This window comes from Erpetoichthys calabaricus, chromosome 4, assembly GCF_900747795.2.
Source record: "Erpetoichthys calabaricus chromosome 4, fErpCal1.3, whole genome shotgun sequence".
Taxonomy (NCBI): domain Eukaryota; kingdom Metazoa; phylum Chordata; class Cladistia; order Polypteriformes; family Polypteridae; genus Erpetoichthys; species Erpetoichthys calabaricus.
In genome coordinates this window covers 323,949,578-323,966,480 of record NC_041397.2, presented here as the reverse complement: position 1 = coordinate 323,966,480, position 16,903 = coordinate 323,949,578, and the positions used below count along the sequence as shown (strand labels likewise).

At 41.4% G+C, this 16,903-nt stretch overlaps 2 protein-coding genes across 5 annotated transcripts in view; one reads left to right on the top strand and one right to left on the bottom strand.

The window, feature by feature from the left end:
* LOC114643536 (tripartite motif-containing protein 16-like protein) overlaps positions 1–16,903 on the top strand; it is a 385,751-nt gene that overhangs the window by 128,201 nt on the left and 240,647 nt on the right. The gene's annotated exons all lie outside the window — the stretch shown is intronic.
* Positions 1–16,903, bottom strand: part of LOC114643524 (tripartite motif-containing protein 16-like) — a 336,382-nt gene that overhangs the window by 233,047 nt on the left and 86,432 nt on the right. The gene's annotated exons all lie outside the window — the stretch shown is intronic.

The following is a 16,903-nucleotide window of genomic DNA, read 5'->3' as shown; positions in this document are numbered from 1 at the left end:
TGGCCTTCATGCCCATGGATGGTGTTCAGTTTTTACTTTGGGCTAATATGAGACCATTGCCCACCTATGTCTATCTCTACTGGTGTTTGTGATCTCTGTGATGGACACCTGGGTGAGCTCCTCCAGTTGGCTATTACAACACATATTCACCATTTTCTCCACAGTTACATGTTGCACAGTCAGGTCCGCTCATCCTCACTGATCTGCTTCTGTTTACCTCCTCCAAACATCTGACTGATTAATGGCTGACAGAGTTACCTAATTACCACATTTGTGACATCTTTACAATTAATAAGTGACATTCTGTTACACAGCACACAATCCCCGTGACTTGGTGTTTGTTTTGTGACCATTTTGTGTCCCACTGACTGATTTTTATCCTTCACTGTGCCATCCTTGTTTATCTCCCACTGACTTTAAATGGTTTTCTCATCTTTACTGACATCTCAGTTTTCTGCTCAGTTGCTGCTGATTGCACAGAACTCAATTTGCTCGTTGCTAGTGATTTGCACTGAATGAGGTCCACTTGTACGCCACATCAACAGCATTTGAATCTTGCCAACTACGCCAATTCCTTTTTGTGGCTGGTAGTAGAACTGAAGTAATTTTTGTGTGCAGCCTGTGATATTTGATAGTCTCACAAACACATGCGTGACAAGACAAGACTTTTAATTAAAATGATTTTATTGTGCCTCCTGGATTGGACTTTTTATTTTTAACAGAGACCTCACTGGACTTTAGTGAGTCAAGACCCCTGTTAGAACTTTCACCTGCTGACTGTATGCTTTGTTAACACACCAAAGTAGTGGGGGACGGGATGTCCATTGTGTTTTAAAATGTTCATAAATATTACACACTTCTCACTAAAACTTGATTAACTTTTGAGAGACAATTGTTAAAAGCTGAATTAAGAGGTGCAGTGCTTGTCGCTCTTGTATATGGACCTCCTAAATGAGGTAAAGATTTTATTAGGAGATTTTCTGTTTTCTTTGTCACTGGTAAAGTTTATATCTGATAAAATACTAATCGTAGGTGATTTGAACATTCATGTTTCTTGTACTTTAAAACTGTTCATTACCAGGTTTATTCAATTGCTCGATTCTCTTAATCTTGTTCAGTCTGTTAATGGTCCTACTCACGTTCAGGTCATATGCTAGATCTTATTTTATCATTTGGTTTGTCTGTCAGTGATGATAATGATGAAGATGTCTGTCTCTCTGATTAAATGCCAGCCATACTCAATGCTGTGGCACCTCGTTTTGTGCTGGGAGGAGACGCTGGCGCACGCATGCTGTAGCCGCTCCTCCCTGCTAACAACACTAAACTCGCTTTAATTCTACACTTTCTTACGCTTGTTTTATTTCCTTTATTGTATGTATAGTTCGTGGATACAGCTGACTCGAATTATATGGATTTGCTTAATATTTACAGATTTTATGAACTCTACTTTGACTGGGAACAACTGAACCTGTGGATCACGGGACGAGACCTACGAACATTTCTTTGTACCTGGCGATCTAAGACCTCGGGATAATTTGTCTCCTTGATTATATTTGCTATTCTGGTCTGTTCCTGATTCATTTTACAGCACAGTTCAACTAAGAACTGATCTGATGTTCATACCCACCTGGCTAGTGGCTCCAGGGTGATCACGCCTGTAATACCCAGCGTTACTTGTTTATGGCTGTATGTTGGAACCTCCAAATCCTGCTACCTCCTCCTGCTATGCTTTCTGCTGCTTTGCTATCGCTGCTCATCTACACTACCACACCCGCCTGTCCTACCGGCTCCTCTGTGCTGCTTCTCCACTGCTATCAGATAAGTATCACTCACTATCATGCTAAAATACTCTCATGACAAACTCCTTCATATTAAACAGCTTGTCCAGAGCAAATGATCTGACTGGAACATCCTAAAAGACGCTGGAATTTTGCGGTGCCCGAAATATGTACATCGCGGGTCAGGTCGCCGCCATCACCAAGCTGCGAATGAAAAGACCACTGGCGGCATTTGCTCAGGAATACACCATCCTTCTCATGGCCCTGGAAATAGACGTATCAGTGTGCCGAATTTACATTATGTGAAAATAAACTCTGATCACAGCTCTGTGCAAAAAGAAGCCTCATCGACTAACATTGCGTTGTTTAATTCGAGATCTCTTAATGGCAAAGCATTGGTGCTGTCAGAATTCATCACTGACACTAGACTTGATATTCTGTGTCTAACAGAGACTTGGCAAAAACCGAATGAATTTACGTCTCTCATGAAGGCGACACCACCTGGATTTACTTTCCACACAGAGCCTCGCAGGTCAAGACAAGGCGGTGGACTTGCAGTAATTGTCAGAGATGACTTAAACATCAAACGAATCCCAATTGACTGTCCATTGTCTTTTCAGTGCCTGGCTCTTAAACTAATAACAGAATCGGGTCGTGTCTCTCTCATTGTTCTTTATTGTTCTCCAAAATACAATGCATCCTTCTTATCCGATCTGAACTTTTGACCCACCTAAGCTCTTACTCTCAGAGAATTATCCTTCTTGGTGATTTCAACATCCATATTGACACCCCCACATCTAAACTCAGAAATGAATGCCTATACTTACTGGACTGTCTTGACTTGACACAACATGTTGATTTTCCCACCCACTCTGGTGGTCATATACTGGACCTGATCTGCACTTCTGGACTATCTGTTACCAACATTTACAGCACTGATTTGGGACTCTCTGACCATAAAGCAATATTTTTCACTGTCTCATTACCTCTCCCTTCTCTAATCTGTAAACGACAAATTTCTTACAGAAACCTTAAAAATATCTGTCCCTCTATCCTTTCTGGCTCCATTTCTGATCTTTTACTGTCTGCACCTATTCCATCAACACTAGATAGTCTTGTTGACCACTATAACTCAGCCCTTCATTCAGCATTAGATAAAACAGCTCCTTTAAAACATAAGATGGTTTCCTTTAAGCGTTCAGCTCCTTGGTATAATTCAGAATTGTGATCTATGAAAGCAGCTGGCCGACGCGTTGAGAGAATGTCACGTAAGTCTGGCCTCACCGTGCACATCCAGGCTTTCTCTGACCACCAAAGAGGTTACAGAGAAGCACTAACTGCCGCCAAGAACACCCATTATGGCAGAATAATAGAAAATGGCCATGATAACCCAAGGGTTTTGTTCTCTGTAGTTAATAAACTACTTGAACCCGCATCTGCCCAACTACCTCTTCTACTGAAGTCTGTGAAGAATTCTTCCACTTTTTCCGTAACAAAATTAAAGATCTGAATAATTCAACTAACATAAATACATCATCTGTTTATATCTCTCCCTGTTTTCCCACCCCATCCAGCTCCTTCTCTAAGTTCTCACCAGTCACATCTGTGTTTGTTAATAATCTGCTTTGTAAGATGAGGCCGACTACTTGTGTACTGGACCCCATCCCCAGCACACTTCTTAAATCCTGCCTTCATGCCATAATCCCGACTGTTACAACAATAATAAACTCATCCCTTGACACTGGCTCCGTGCCGCTCACTTTTAAAATTGCTTCTGTAACCCCAATGTTAAAAAGGTCTGGTCTTGAAGGTGACAATCTTAACAATTTCCGGCCTATTTCCCACTTTCCTTTTCTGTCAAAAGTTCTTGAGCGTGTTGTAGCCTCCCAACTCACCAATTACTTAACCTCTAATAATTAGATGGAACCCTTTCAGTCTGGTTTCAGGGCGCGGCACAGCTGTGAAACTGCTCTGCTACGGGTAACCAATGATTTGCTTATGGCAGCAGACTCTGAACAAACCAGCATATTAATTCTGTTAGACCTCAGTGCAGCATTTGACACTGTCAGACATGATATTCTACTGTCCAGAATGATGGAGAACATGCTGGGTATCTCTGGCACTGCCCTCTAGTGGTTCAAGTCCTATCTGACTGATAGGCAAGAGTTTGTTAGTCTTGGCAACAGCAGATCCAGCTCAGCGCCAGTCACACAAGGAGCTCCTCAGTGCTCTGTCCTCGGCCCTCTTCTCTTCAGTATTTATATGCTTCCCCTTTGCCATATTATTCATAGCTATGGACTGAGTTATCATTTTTATTCTGACGATACTCAACTCTATTTGAATGTTAAAAGTGGAACTTCATCAGAGCTTTCTCAGCTCACAACCTGCCTCAGTGAAATTAAAACCTGGATGGAGCAGAACTTTTTAAAATTAAATTGCAACAAAACTGACCTCCTGCAAATTGGGACTAAAATGCAACTTAATAAAATGAGCTCCTTCCCAGTCCATCTTGGCGGTGATCTCATCAGACCTGCCTCTACTGCAAAGAATCTTGGTGTCATTTTTGATTCCTCCCTTTCTTATTCCGCCTACATAAATCACATTAAGAAACTTTCTTACATTCACCTCCGTAACATATCCCGTGTTCGCTCCTTCCTCTCCTTTTCTAATGCTGAGAAACTTGTCCTGCTTTTATCACATCCCGCACTGATTATTGTAACTCGCTGCTGGCAGGTGCCCCTTCTAATCTTATATCACAGCTCCAGCTTATTCAAAAGAGTCCTTACTCGAACCAGCAGCAGCGAGCACATCACACCCATTCCTGCTCCGTCTTCACTGGCTCCCTGTGTCTTACAGAATTGAATATAAAATCCTACTAATAACCTACAAAGCCTTAAACGACCTCACGCCAAACTACATCAGTGACCTTCTCCATCACTATGTGCCTGTCTGCGCACTAAGGTCCTCTGATTCTGGTCATCTTGTTGTGCCCCTCACTAATCTACACTCCATGGGTGACAGCAGGACCTTCAGCTGTATAGCGCCCAGACTCTGGAATGACCTACCGAAATTAATCAGGTCAGCTGACTCCATGAATTCTTTTAAAAACAACTCAAAACTCATCTCTTCAGGAAATCTTTTAGCTCTGCTTGACTTTATTACCCTTCTCTCAGTTTACCTCCATGTCAAGATGCTCATGTAACCTGTGTGTGTGTGCGAGACCATCAATTATGTTGTCTGTTTGGCTTTTCTCTGACTTTACTATCTTAATCTTCTTTACTTATTTATCTGCTTTGTACAATGCTATATACTGTATACGCTGCCATTCTTTATTATATTCTGTAAGTGCCTTGAGCATGGGAAAGGTGCTATACAAATAAAATGTATTATTATTATTACCTTCTCAAATTGTCTTTCCTGAGGTCACAAGAAGCAGCCTTCATGCTATAAATTCCTACACTAAATATATTTGTTCTGATATTTCTGTAAATTCTTCTGTTGTTAGTTCTGTGCCACACAATCGGTTACTCTGTGCACGTAATTCTACATGCAGATCCACACTTGACTCTGTTGCTCTTGTGAAAATCAGACCCTCCATATCTAAAGGCCATCCCTGGTTTAAGACTCCATGCAGACACTTAGAATGAAGTGCAGGAAAACAGAGCGTAGATGGAAAAACATAAATGACAGACATCTTAGGAGATTCTGAAAACCCAGCAGGCTGTCAAATTAGCTGAGACACAACCCTTGTGTGATATTTCTAACAATGATCAGATGTCTAGAGTTCTGTTCAGCGCAATAAGTTACACTCCGTACTCCAACACACTTAGCTGTACTGTAGGCACTGATACACGTGAGCAGTTTTTGAATTTTTACTGATGAAATTGATGAGATGAGATCTTCTCTCACACCACCTGCCTCAGTTCCTTTGTTGTCCCCGACTTGTCTTTACTGTCTGACTCTGTTTGTCTTCCCTTTCTTGCCCAAACTGTGCCCACTATGAAGCCCACATCCTCCCCTCCTGATGTCATTCCAGCTCGTCTCTTCAGAGAGACTTTTGATGTTATTATTGACCTGCCATTGCTACTGTCCCTCCATCCTTTAAACATGCAGTGGTCAGCCTGGGCTTAAAAACATGGAATTGACCCGAGTTTCTTTCTGTCTTATCTCTAAATTGCGATTCCTCTCTAATTCTTGATAAGTTTGTTGTTTCACAGTTGCTGCCTTTCCTTAGTAATGATAATCTAATGGAGTCCCTCCAGTCAGGTTCAGAGCTTTTCATAGCACCAAGTCTGCTCTTTTGAAGGTCACCAAAGACAACAGAAATCAAGTAGACAATCAAAGATGGACAATCAGACAAGTGGACAAGGAGCCAGGCAGTTTGCTGCAATGTGTTTGGTTTTATTTTAAACTAATAGACATTCTTTGACTTCTTCTTTCTTGGCAATGATTGGTCTGGTTTGGTCCTTATGGCCTACAAGAGAAGGATACATCTGGTCAAATGAGTACAAGAAATCAGAGACCTTGAACATTCATAGATGACTTTTTTGATGCTCTGTGACCTCATGAATTAATAGAAAGTGAGGAGAGTGAAGGCCTTGAGCAGCATCTGATCAAACAGCTGGTGGAGGTGTCAAATACAGGTGGGGGGTAACATGACAGTCCTAAACAAGGACTCACCTTATGTCAGACTAAATTTAAACAGGACTTGTATTGATATTACAATGAAAGTACAGGCAAGTCTTCAATAATGAAACTCCATCTCCACGTCATCTCACGTCACACCTGTGGGATTCTCAAATATTCTCAACACAAGTTACTGCCACCATGAACCCTGTTATTGAGTGAAGCCACTCTCTGTTATCAAATACAGAAGTTTTTATGTGTCTTTATATATATATGTGTGTGTTTTATATATGTATTATATGTCTTATTATAAATACACATACTCATTCACTGGCCACTTTATTAGGTACACCTTGCTAGTACTGGTTCACTCCTTTCTGCATTCAGAACTGCTGTAATTCTTAATGGCGTTGATTCAACAAGGTGCTGGAAACATTCCTCTAAGATTCTGGTCCATATTGACACAAGAGCATCACGCAGTTGCTGTGAATTTGTTGGTTGCACATCCAAGATGCAAATCTCACATTCTAACATATCTATAGGTGTTCTACTGGATTGAGTTCTGGTGATTGTGCAGGCCATTTGAGTCCAGTGAACTCATTTTCATGTTTAAGAAACTGATTTGAGATGATCTGAGCTTTGTGACATGGCGGGTTATCCTGCTGGAAGGAGCCATCAGAACATTAGGACACTGCGGTAATAAAAGGATGGACAAGGTCAACAATACTCAGGTAGGCTGTGGCATTTAAATGATGCTCAGTTGGTACTAAGGGGCCTGAAGTGTGGCAAGAAAATATCCTCCACACCATCACACCAGCAGCAGCAGCCTGAACCGTTGATACAAGGCAGGATGGATCCCTGCTTTCATGTTGTTGACGACAAATTCTGATCCTGCCATCCAAATATCACAGAAGAAATTGAGACTCATCAGACCAGGTGACATTTTTATAATCTCCTATTATCCAATTTTGGTGAACCCATGTGAATTCTGGTGGTTGTTTTTTACTTCAGTAGGTCATCTTGACAATGTCTACAGGCCGAAATTCATTGACTTGTTGTCATGTGATTGGCTGATTAGATGTTTCTGTTAACAAACAGTTGAACAGGTGTACTTAATAAAGTGGCTGTTGAATATGCGTGTGTATATATATATATATATATTTGCAGTTGGAGATCCACAAAAGGAGAAAAAACGAATCACGTATCATAAAATAGTTTTATTCCTGAGCTTTCAACCCCTATCAGGGGTCTTCATCAGAGGATAATGCTTAGACTTACAAGAATCAAAGGCAATATATAGCAACACATTCAGGGGGGGGGGGGGGTGGGTGGAGGTGACTAAGTCCGTATGATCAAAAAGGGGGGGGGGGGGTTATCGTTAAATTAAAGTGTATATGTCCTTCTTAAGTTGGCATATGCTGGGTTTATGTCCAAGTGTCTGTTGATGGCATTTTCATCTGATAGCCAAGACTCGGCCAACTCTCTGGCGCATTTTGTACTGGCCTTAAATTTTACTTTCACGTTGTCCCAGTTGAATGTGTGTCCTGTCGATTTAGTATGTGCATATATCAAAGATAGTGCGTCCTTTCTTCTGACAGCGTTGCGATGTTCCTGTACACGTGTTGAAATTCTTTTTGACGTTTGTCCTATGTATACAGCTGAGCAAGAATTGCATGGAATACTATAAACTGCGTTTCGTGTTTCGGCTGTCGATTTCTTGTTTTTAGCATTAAACAGGACCATGCGCAGATTGTTGGTGGGTTTATGTGCTATTTTGATGCCCCACTTGGTCAGGGTGCGTGCCGTGCCTTCTGACACATTATGGTGGTACGGGAGTGAATGCCAAGTGGGGTGGGGGTTCTGATTTACGTCGCTTGTATGCTGATTCCTTTGGCGCCTGCTGTGTAGACTCCGATTAATGAATGATTTTGAGTATCCGTTCGAGGTGAAAAGTTGAAACAGATAGCGTCTCTCATTAATTTTTGTTTCCTTGGTATTACAATGCGTGTGGACTCGTTTAAATAGGGTTTTCACGCAGCTCCGTTTATGAGATACCGGGTGATTGCTGGCAAAGTGTAGAATCTTGTCTGCGTGGCATTGTTTGCGGTAAACACTTGTGGTCAGGGTGGCGTCACTATTTCTTTTGATGTAAATGTCCAGGAAATTGATGTGTCGATTATTTTCTTTTTCCATTGTGAACTCCTCTGCGTGTCAACACCATTTAGAGGGCAGGCTGCCATTAAAGCCTCCTTCCATCAGACCCCACTTACCGTCTTGCTGTGCCCATCACAGTATGGAGGCTCAGGCTGTCTATTTCAGTGCCCTCAACACCACGGCTGTCCACACACACACACTTTATGGACTTCAGCTATTCAGTGGTCCTCTAATTCTCAATAAGTATGTTAAAGGCTTGGTGATGGCACTGAACTTTCAACTGGAAAAATGAGAATTTTTTTTTCATGATTAGCTTTTTATTATTTTAAAGTTAAAGACAGCAACGTGTGAAATTCACATATAACAAAAAACGCCAACCTTATAACACTGAATTGAAAACCAAAACAGCCATTAAATCCAAACTTAAAACCCTCTTCAAAGCTCAAGACCTGCTCTGAGACCCCCTCTGCTCCGGACCACTGTACTGTATACTGTATATACACGTATTTAACAAAAGGAAAAAGTCAAAGACACACACAAAGGGGCCGAGACAGAAACAGTTTATATTAACACAAACACGGACACCGAGGATGTGAAGAAAGACAACTGGAGACAAGAATCGTTACTTGTAAGAGACCACCAGGGCTCCTGATGAAAGAAAACAAAGGGGAAGACATTTTAAAGGTTCAAGCAGCTCCTGAAAATGTTCACAGTTAGAAGACACTAAAACACCTTGGAGACACCGAGGAGGGCCTGATCAGGGGGTCCTCACATCAGAACAAATCAGGGGCCTCATGTATAAACGGTGCATACGCACAGAAATGTTGCGTACGAACATTTCCACGCTCAAATCGCGATGTATAAAACCTAAACTTGGCGAAAGCCACGCACATTTCCACGGTACCTCATACCCTGGCATACGCAATTTCCCCGCTCGGTTTTGCAGACTGGCAGCACCCAGCGACACAGCAGTGCTGTGCTGATCCACATTCCTGACGTGGCTTTATAAATACACTGAAACTAACTGCATATTGTTTATTAGTGTAATGCATCTGATTGTAATTAACCTGTAGCAATATAATGGTCCATGGATTAGCCATAGTATTCCAAATACCATAACTGCTTTAGCGTTGTAACTCTCAATGCATCTTCTTCTTCTTTCAGCTGCTCCCGTTAAGGGTTGCCACTGCGGATCATCTTTTTCCATATTACTCTCACTGCACCACTCGGAGCATTTATATCACTGTATCTGAGTGGGGAATCACAGCAGCAGCTGATTGGAAAGAGAATTATCAGTATACAGCATGAAGCACACGCTGACTCAGCCACGGCAAAACGTTTCAGAGACTTTCCTGTACGAACTTCGCGGTTTAGAAAAAGTTTCATCCCAAGAACTATAAACGCACTCAATTAGTCCATCAAGTGCACCTTGTAGAACTGTTTGGACTTATAAGTACAATTACCTCACTGTAAACTTGGGATACATTTATAATATTGCACAACCTGCGCCACTTTATAAAGCGCGTATGAAGATGATATTATTTTTAAGATGAAATGCACCAAAATATGTTGATTATATTATACAGATAAAACTTTAACTTCATTTAAATAATCTGTATTGTTAATAATTAAACATGTGAGGACACGGTGCCGCAGCGCTAGCTAGTTCATGGATTGTTCCTGCATTGCGTTGTATTCTTGCTGGTGCTGACGCGACACTGGAAAGATAGACGGATATAATAATTAAACATGTACTACGAAGATATTTCAATGTTCCTTAAAAGTTTTGAAGAATCGGCGTTCTAAGCTTACAGATGGCTTCACGTCTATTACAGAGCTGATTGTGTGGCGATTGGGTATTTGGAGAAAAAAAAGTAAGGACAGGAATTGGAGGTTAGTACATTTGAAAGAGACAGTACTTTTCATTGAAGGTCGCGCATGGGCCAGCAAGCCTCTTGCGTAAGACATGAACAAGCACTGCGCCACCGTGTTCCCATGTTTAATAACATGCTTTCATTCCTATCATCATGAAAAAGATATTACGTATACATCTCAATATTTTAATTATTCAGAGAGCTGTAATATCACGAATGCAATGGATTCTGTATCCTGTCGGAGAAAAAGAAAGCCCGTTTAAGAAGCAGGTAGTGATTCACACACATAGAGCACATAAAAGATCAAATACAGAACAAAGCATTGAATGTGCTACTTTAGTTACAATGGGATTTGAGAAACTAGTAAATTAAACGATTTTAAGATGAAGTTTATGATGTTCTACTTTAATGGCAAAATAAACTACGTGATTAAAGTGGAAATTTCGAGATTAAAGTTGACATTTCGTGCTTTTTCCCCACTGTGTGCCTATTTTTTTTGTCTGTACCCTAATAAGCTTTCATATGACACTCAGACGTTGGGCTACGACTTTGATATGTGATTTCTTTTTTATTTCGGGCACTGTGCGACTTTGTGAACTTGAGCTTTCGAGTTTCTCCGACACTCTGTCACTTGATCAACTTCATTTTGTTGATTATACCACTGTTTAAACAAACAAATAGTACGTATTTCCTTTGCCTCCATTTGGTATTCGCTGAAATTCTTATATTTCCCCCATGCTTTCCCCATTGTCTTTTCACAGAAGGCTGAGCTTAAGGGCTATTTATATTGATTTGCATATTCAAAGAGGCATAATTCTGGGAGGAGTTCGGGTGGGGCAGAAAGAGCGTGCACGTGCGTTACTTTTCACGCTGATCGTGATTTATGTAGTGGAAGAACGTGGAAGTTTGCGTATGTACAGATTAATGCATCTGGATTTTTCTGTGCATACGCACATTCCTGCTTTTGTGCTTACGCCATGTTATAGTGTGAGTTCTACGCACAGCGTTATACATGAGGCCCCAGGACATTGAGCGCACATCACTTATCAAATGCTGACCATCATTTGTGTTGTCTCGGTATGAACACAAGTCTTCTATAAACTTATTGTTTGTCTCACTCCTTTATCCAAGATGACTTTCAACATTTAAGATCCAATTTGTTTAATTTCTTTTGTATTTCCACGCGGAGCACCGGCAGGTGAAGTGACACAACATGTCAGTATTGGGATTGAAGTCCAAAGCCCTGCTGTTCTGTCAGAGTCGTGTTTACTGACCACAGCTCAGCATTTCATTCTGCTGGACGAGCAGACCTGATGACCAAACTCCTCAATTTAGGACTCAGTGCCACTGCAGTTGGGTTTTGGACTTCCTAACCAACAGACCTCAGCATGTGTGAATGGCAGCGTCACATCCTCCAAGCTGACCCCCAGTACTGGCACTCCACAGGCTAGTGTGTTGAGCCCCCTCTTATGACTGTGTGGGCACACAAGGCTCACTTCATCATTAAATCTCATTGTTACTTGGACACGTCAAGCCTCATTTTTAACAATAATGAAACGACTTATAGAGAAGAGAAGAGGTCTACCTGCTGACTCAGTTGGGCCAGGACAACAGTCATCACAATGTAAGACCCTGCCATGTGTCAGCAGTAAAGTGACCTCATGTTCAGTCCAGATGGTGGTGAGAGCTGGCAGTGGATGAGTGAAGCATCTGAAGTTCACGGCTGGATGTCTGCTCTCCAAATGCTCCTCAATGTTTAGACAGAATTCCGTCACGTTCAGGACGTTTGCTCTTATTCATGGCAGGGTGGGCTAAATGTGACTATTGTGGAGGAATTGGGGTATCAAGTGAAGAATCTGCTTGATTTGTGATTTGAAGTAGATCAAGATTAGATAACAAAGAATTCATGTCTATAGGAGATGAAGAACATTTGGATGAAAATAATAGAAGCATTATTCTAAAATGATTTCTGTAATTAAATTAATTATAAACATGGCTGTAAATACAGTCACAATCTAAAAAATAAAGGAATAAACAGAAAAAGAACACTAAAGAGTCAGGCTTGGGTCATAAACTGGAAATTAAAATCTAAACACGCAAATTGAAGAAAACGGAGCAGAAAAGTCCTAACACCACTTTGTTCAATGAAGTGCCTTTTAGCTTTCTCTACTGCTGAACAATAATGAAAGATTTAAATAAATTTGATTAAAAACTGTGCGCTGCTGCCTTGCAGTAAGGAGACCTGCTTCCTCCCACAGTCAAAGACATGCAGGTTAGGTGCATTGACGATTCTAAATTGTCCCTATTGTGTGCTTGGTGTGTGTGTGTGTGTGTGTGTGTGTGCCCTGTGGTGGGCTAGCGCCCTGACCGGGGTTTGTTCCTGTCTTGCGCCCTGTGCTTGCTGGGATTGACTCCAGCAGACCCCCGTGACCCTGTGTTAGGATGTAGCGGGTTGGATAATGACTGACTGACTGATTAAAAACTCAGACTGTAAATTAAGTGCACTTCGGTGTTTTATATACACAGAACAATGACAAAGAAAATGCAATGTGCGTTACATGATTGGCAGAATTGGTGTACTTGATATGGCGATGTTTACACACAACACAATACTAAATTGTGGCTCCCATTGCTGTTTGAGAAGAAATAAATGAGCAACTACGTGATATCAAAAGTGAGACAACCTGCTAGGTGTGAGTGACACAGAGGACAGGCAGACATCCCTGACTTCAGGATAAAGTGGAAGGTGCCAGGGGTTCATGGGAAGTAGATTCTGAAAGTACTGTACATCCCTCTCGGGGTCCCTGGGTGCCGTAAGGCCGCACTGTCAGTGGAGGACCACCCAGGATCCTAAACAACTCAGAAGAATTAAGCCCAAGTCATGCTGGGTCACGAGAAGCTCTGCTGGGTCCAGTATATAAGGAGCCCACCGCCTCCCAACTCTGACCCTGACAAGGCTGCACTTCCCATGAAACCCTGTGGGCAACACTCAGCTGGAGGAGGAAGGAAAGGAGAAGGTTTACTGTTTGTTTGGTGTTGGCTGAGTTTCATTGTGTTTTGTGCTCATTGGATTAACAATATCCATTATTTAAATCTGTGACTGGGTTAGACGTTACTGGGTCTGAGGTTTGGGGTTCAGTGGCACCCCCTACTGGTTACATAGGAATTGATGACAATTTCATTATAATTATGTTTAGTAAAGAAGACTGTGACATACAATTCTGACTTTCATAAACTGAGCACAAGGTAACGTCCAGGACTTGCAGCTCTAAACTCTTTGTGTGATTTACATGCGACTGAAACTAAACGAGTTTCTTCAGCAAACAACTGAATTCAAGTTTAACTGTCGAGTGTGTTGTGTCAGGCATTTGACGGCACACTTGTTCTAAAGCTACTACCATAGCTTTGAGGGAGAAAATAGATTTTAATTTATTTTAATTTACAGTAGAGATTTAAGAGATTAAATTGTTTGTGATGAATCCCCTGATTGTCTCTCACATGACAGAAGAACCAGAGACAGAATTAACAGAAATCCTTCAGCAGCACATCCTCTGATTCTACTCACTTGTAGGCAGCTCTCACAGCTTTTATGGTTGAAGGCGATTTCTCCACCAGGTCAGCTGGAAAGTCAGAAATCTGAAAAATAAGAATCAGAGTTTGAGGAGGCTTTAGGAATTAGAAAATAGAATTCAGATGACATGCTTTTTTAAAGTATGAAGAAGAATTTAGCAACAGGGAACCTGCAAAAAAATAGGTTTTGTAGACGTGTTTGTGTATAAATGTCATAAGTCAGAACTCACAGTAGCCAACGCCATCGAGCACAGGCACAGCAGAACCAGCAGGGCGGTGAATCTCATCATGGCAGTGGTGCTGACGCTCAGATGTCTGTTCAGGTCAGCAGCAGCACCTCCTTATATTGCAGATCAGGTGGGCGCGGCCCAGTGTTACATGGTGGTCATGACGTCTAATGGGGTGGAAAGTCAATTCAAATCAGATCTTGTTTACAATGGAAGAAGATGAAGTACAGAAAACGTCAACCAAATCACAAACCGTGAAGTTCAGGTGTTCAGCTTTCTATAGGCTGTGCGTTCAGAAGAAAATGTCAAATTCTGACATCAGACGAGTGTGTAATTATTATGAGTAAGAAACATTCTGTTGAAGAGTCACAGAGTTAAACCTGAAAGTCGTCTTTCATGTCAGAAGTTATTTCATCTTGTATGGTTTGTATATTTTCTGTTGTTTATCCAATAGCTGCTCCTGATGAGCAAACAGATCCCCAGTACAAGTTAATGAAATGAGTGGAGCAGCAAAGTGAAAATTCTCAGCCAAAGCACAAATTTCATAAAATGGAAGGCTGAACACCAAATGGCAAATCTCTTTTTAATTATTATTTACAGCTTTGTTTTTGAGTCATTCCATAAAGCCTAAATTAAATATATTTCACTTTTGATTCATGCTTTTTTATGAAATTGTAATTATTTTATTATATATGTCCATTCCTTGGCTTTGATTCACTTTGCTTGTTAAGTTCAACTTCATCAATGTCGCTGCTTGCTGTCCCAGTCAGTTCCTTTTCTCCCACTGTATGTTGCTGTTTCTTTTGTACTTCAGGACATGCAGAGGACAGAATAGTACAGAGAGGTCAGTTCAGCGCTATATGCAATCATCAAATTCAAATGTTAACAGTTCACACACACCCAAGGACCGTCCTTCCTACATTTACAACATGCGTACCTGTTGCAATGTACACACTTCTCTCTGTGCTGTGGTTCTTATTACACTTACACGCCTGACACTCACTGAGTTTGCTTTCCGGTGGAAGCGACTGTCTTGGAACAGAAGCTTGTCGATGTTGCATCCTCTTTTTCTTTTTCCATCACCTTTTCTTGTAAGAAGAGACAATGAAGTTCCTCTGCAAGGTGAGCCATGAACACTCTTCTCTTCTCTGTGGACCCCGTACATGCCTTGTACAATATATGTGCGTTCATCGCAGCCAGGTCAAGAAAAGTTAGCGTTTTATTTCAGTTTTCAGAAAGGGACTACACCACAGGTCACCTGCTGGATTCTGGACAGTCAGTCGTATAAGTGATAGGGTCCTCAATCACCGGCATTCTCTATACTCTAATTTTAATGCTCTTTACCAAGTCTACAACCTCTTGGTTAGGTCTGCTTGTCTGAGAAGGGGAGATGCTAAGTGGGGTGTCATGCCAAGCTCTGTGACAGGCCACGTCACTAGTTTGCTTTTCAGGAAGTGGTGAGGTGCACCTACCTCTTTAGGATGAGGGTGTGCAGGGGGAGCTCCATTAACACTAGAATTACCAGAGCCTACGAAAAAACTCGTAGATCCGGCCCACCTTAAATCGCTTCTTAAAACCTTTCTCACCTCTCCGCCAGCGTCTTTTGTCATCTAAATGTACTGATAAAGACAAGCTGCCAGCAGCCGGCTATTCCATCCCCCCAACGACTTAGAACGTAAACAGGCTTTTCCCAGCTCATGCCTTGATTGATTATCTGGGAGTGAAGTGGAGTTTTAGAGTAGAAATAATAGATTGTTATTTGAAACACACACATTTCATATGTGTTGCATTTCTACAGTAATCTGTGTAAACACATTGTTAAAACAGAAACGTGTTATATATTCTAGTAGCAATTGACAAAATGTAGGCATAAACTATATAATGTATGAAGCCTGAAGTCCAAATATCAAAGAAACACTTTCACAAAAGGTACAAAAAAAGCCACCGCCAAAAAAACCCGCCTTAGTGTGAGACATTGACATGACCTAACTATCACTGCTTCCGTGGCGTAACAGTATCAGTCGCCGACTGGGAATCAGAAGGTCATGAGTTTGATCCTGCACAACTCCCATTTGAGAAGTGTTCTTATTTTAGAATAAAATGATACATTTGATTTGTAACAGCCAGTGTAATTTATGATATTTGTAAAGGTTAGCTTTATTTTTTTAAAATTCACTTTTAATTGTCTCAGTCGCGTTCAGGATCCATCCCTACCGTCCCCCACCTGACACTGCTGTTTTTACATAAAGACGCGCTATAGTTCTGCAGTGTATCACGATACATACGACCGCGTGTTTTTTTCCCCCAGTATTGCCAGTCCCCACGTGTTGCTGTATGCTGTTTCTTTTGTACTCCAGGACATGCAGAGGAAAGCATAGTAAAGAGCAGTAACTTCAGTGCTATATGCAATCATCAGACACTCCCCATCTGACACTGCTAAAGCTCTGCAGTGTACTTGTGACTGCATTGTCGTACCAATGGTTGCAAACTGAAGTGTCTGCATGCACTTTTCGTGGCATTATACGTGTATTTTTTGAGCATGCCCATGTAGCTCAAACACAGGAACATATGTTGATGTAAAAGTATAACAAAACAAGTGCACTTTTATTCAAGACTATAACCGAAGGAAAAAGAAAGCAAGTTACAGTAGGTGGAATGCTAAGAACTGCTGATT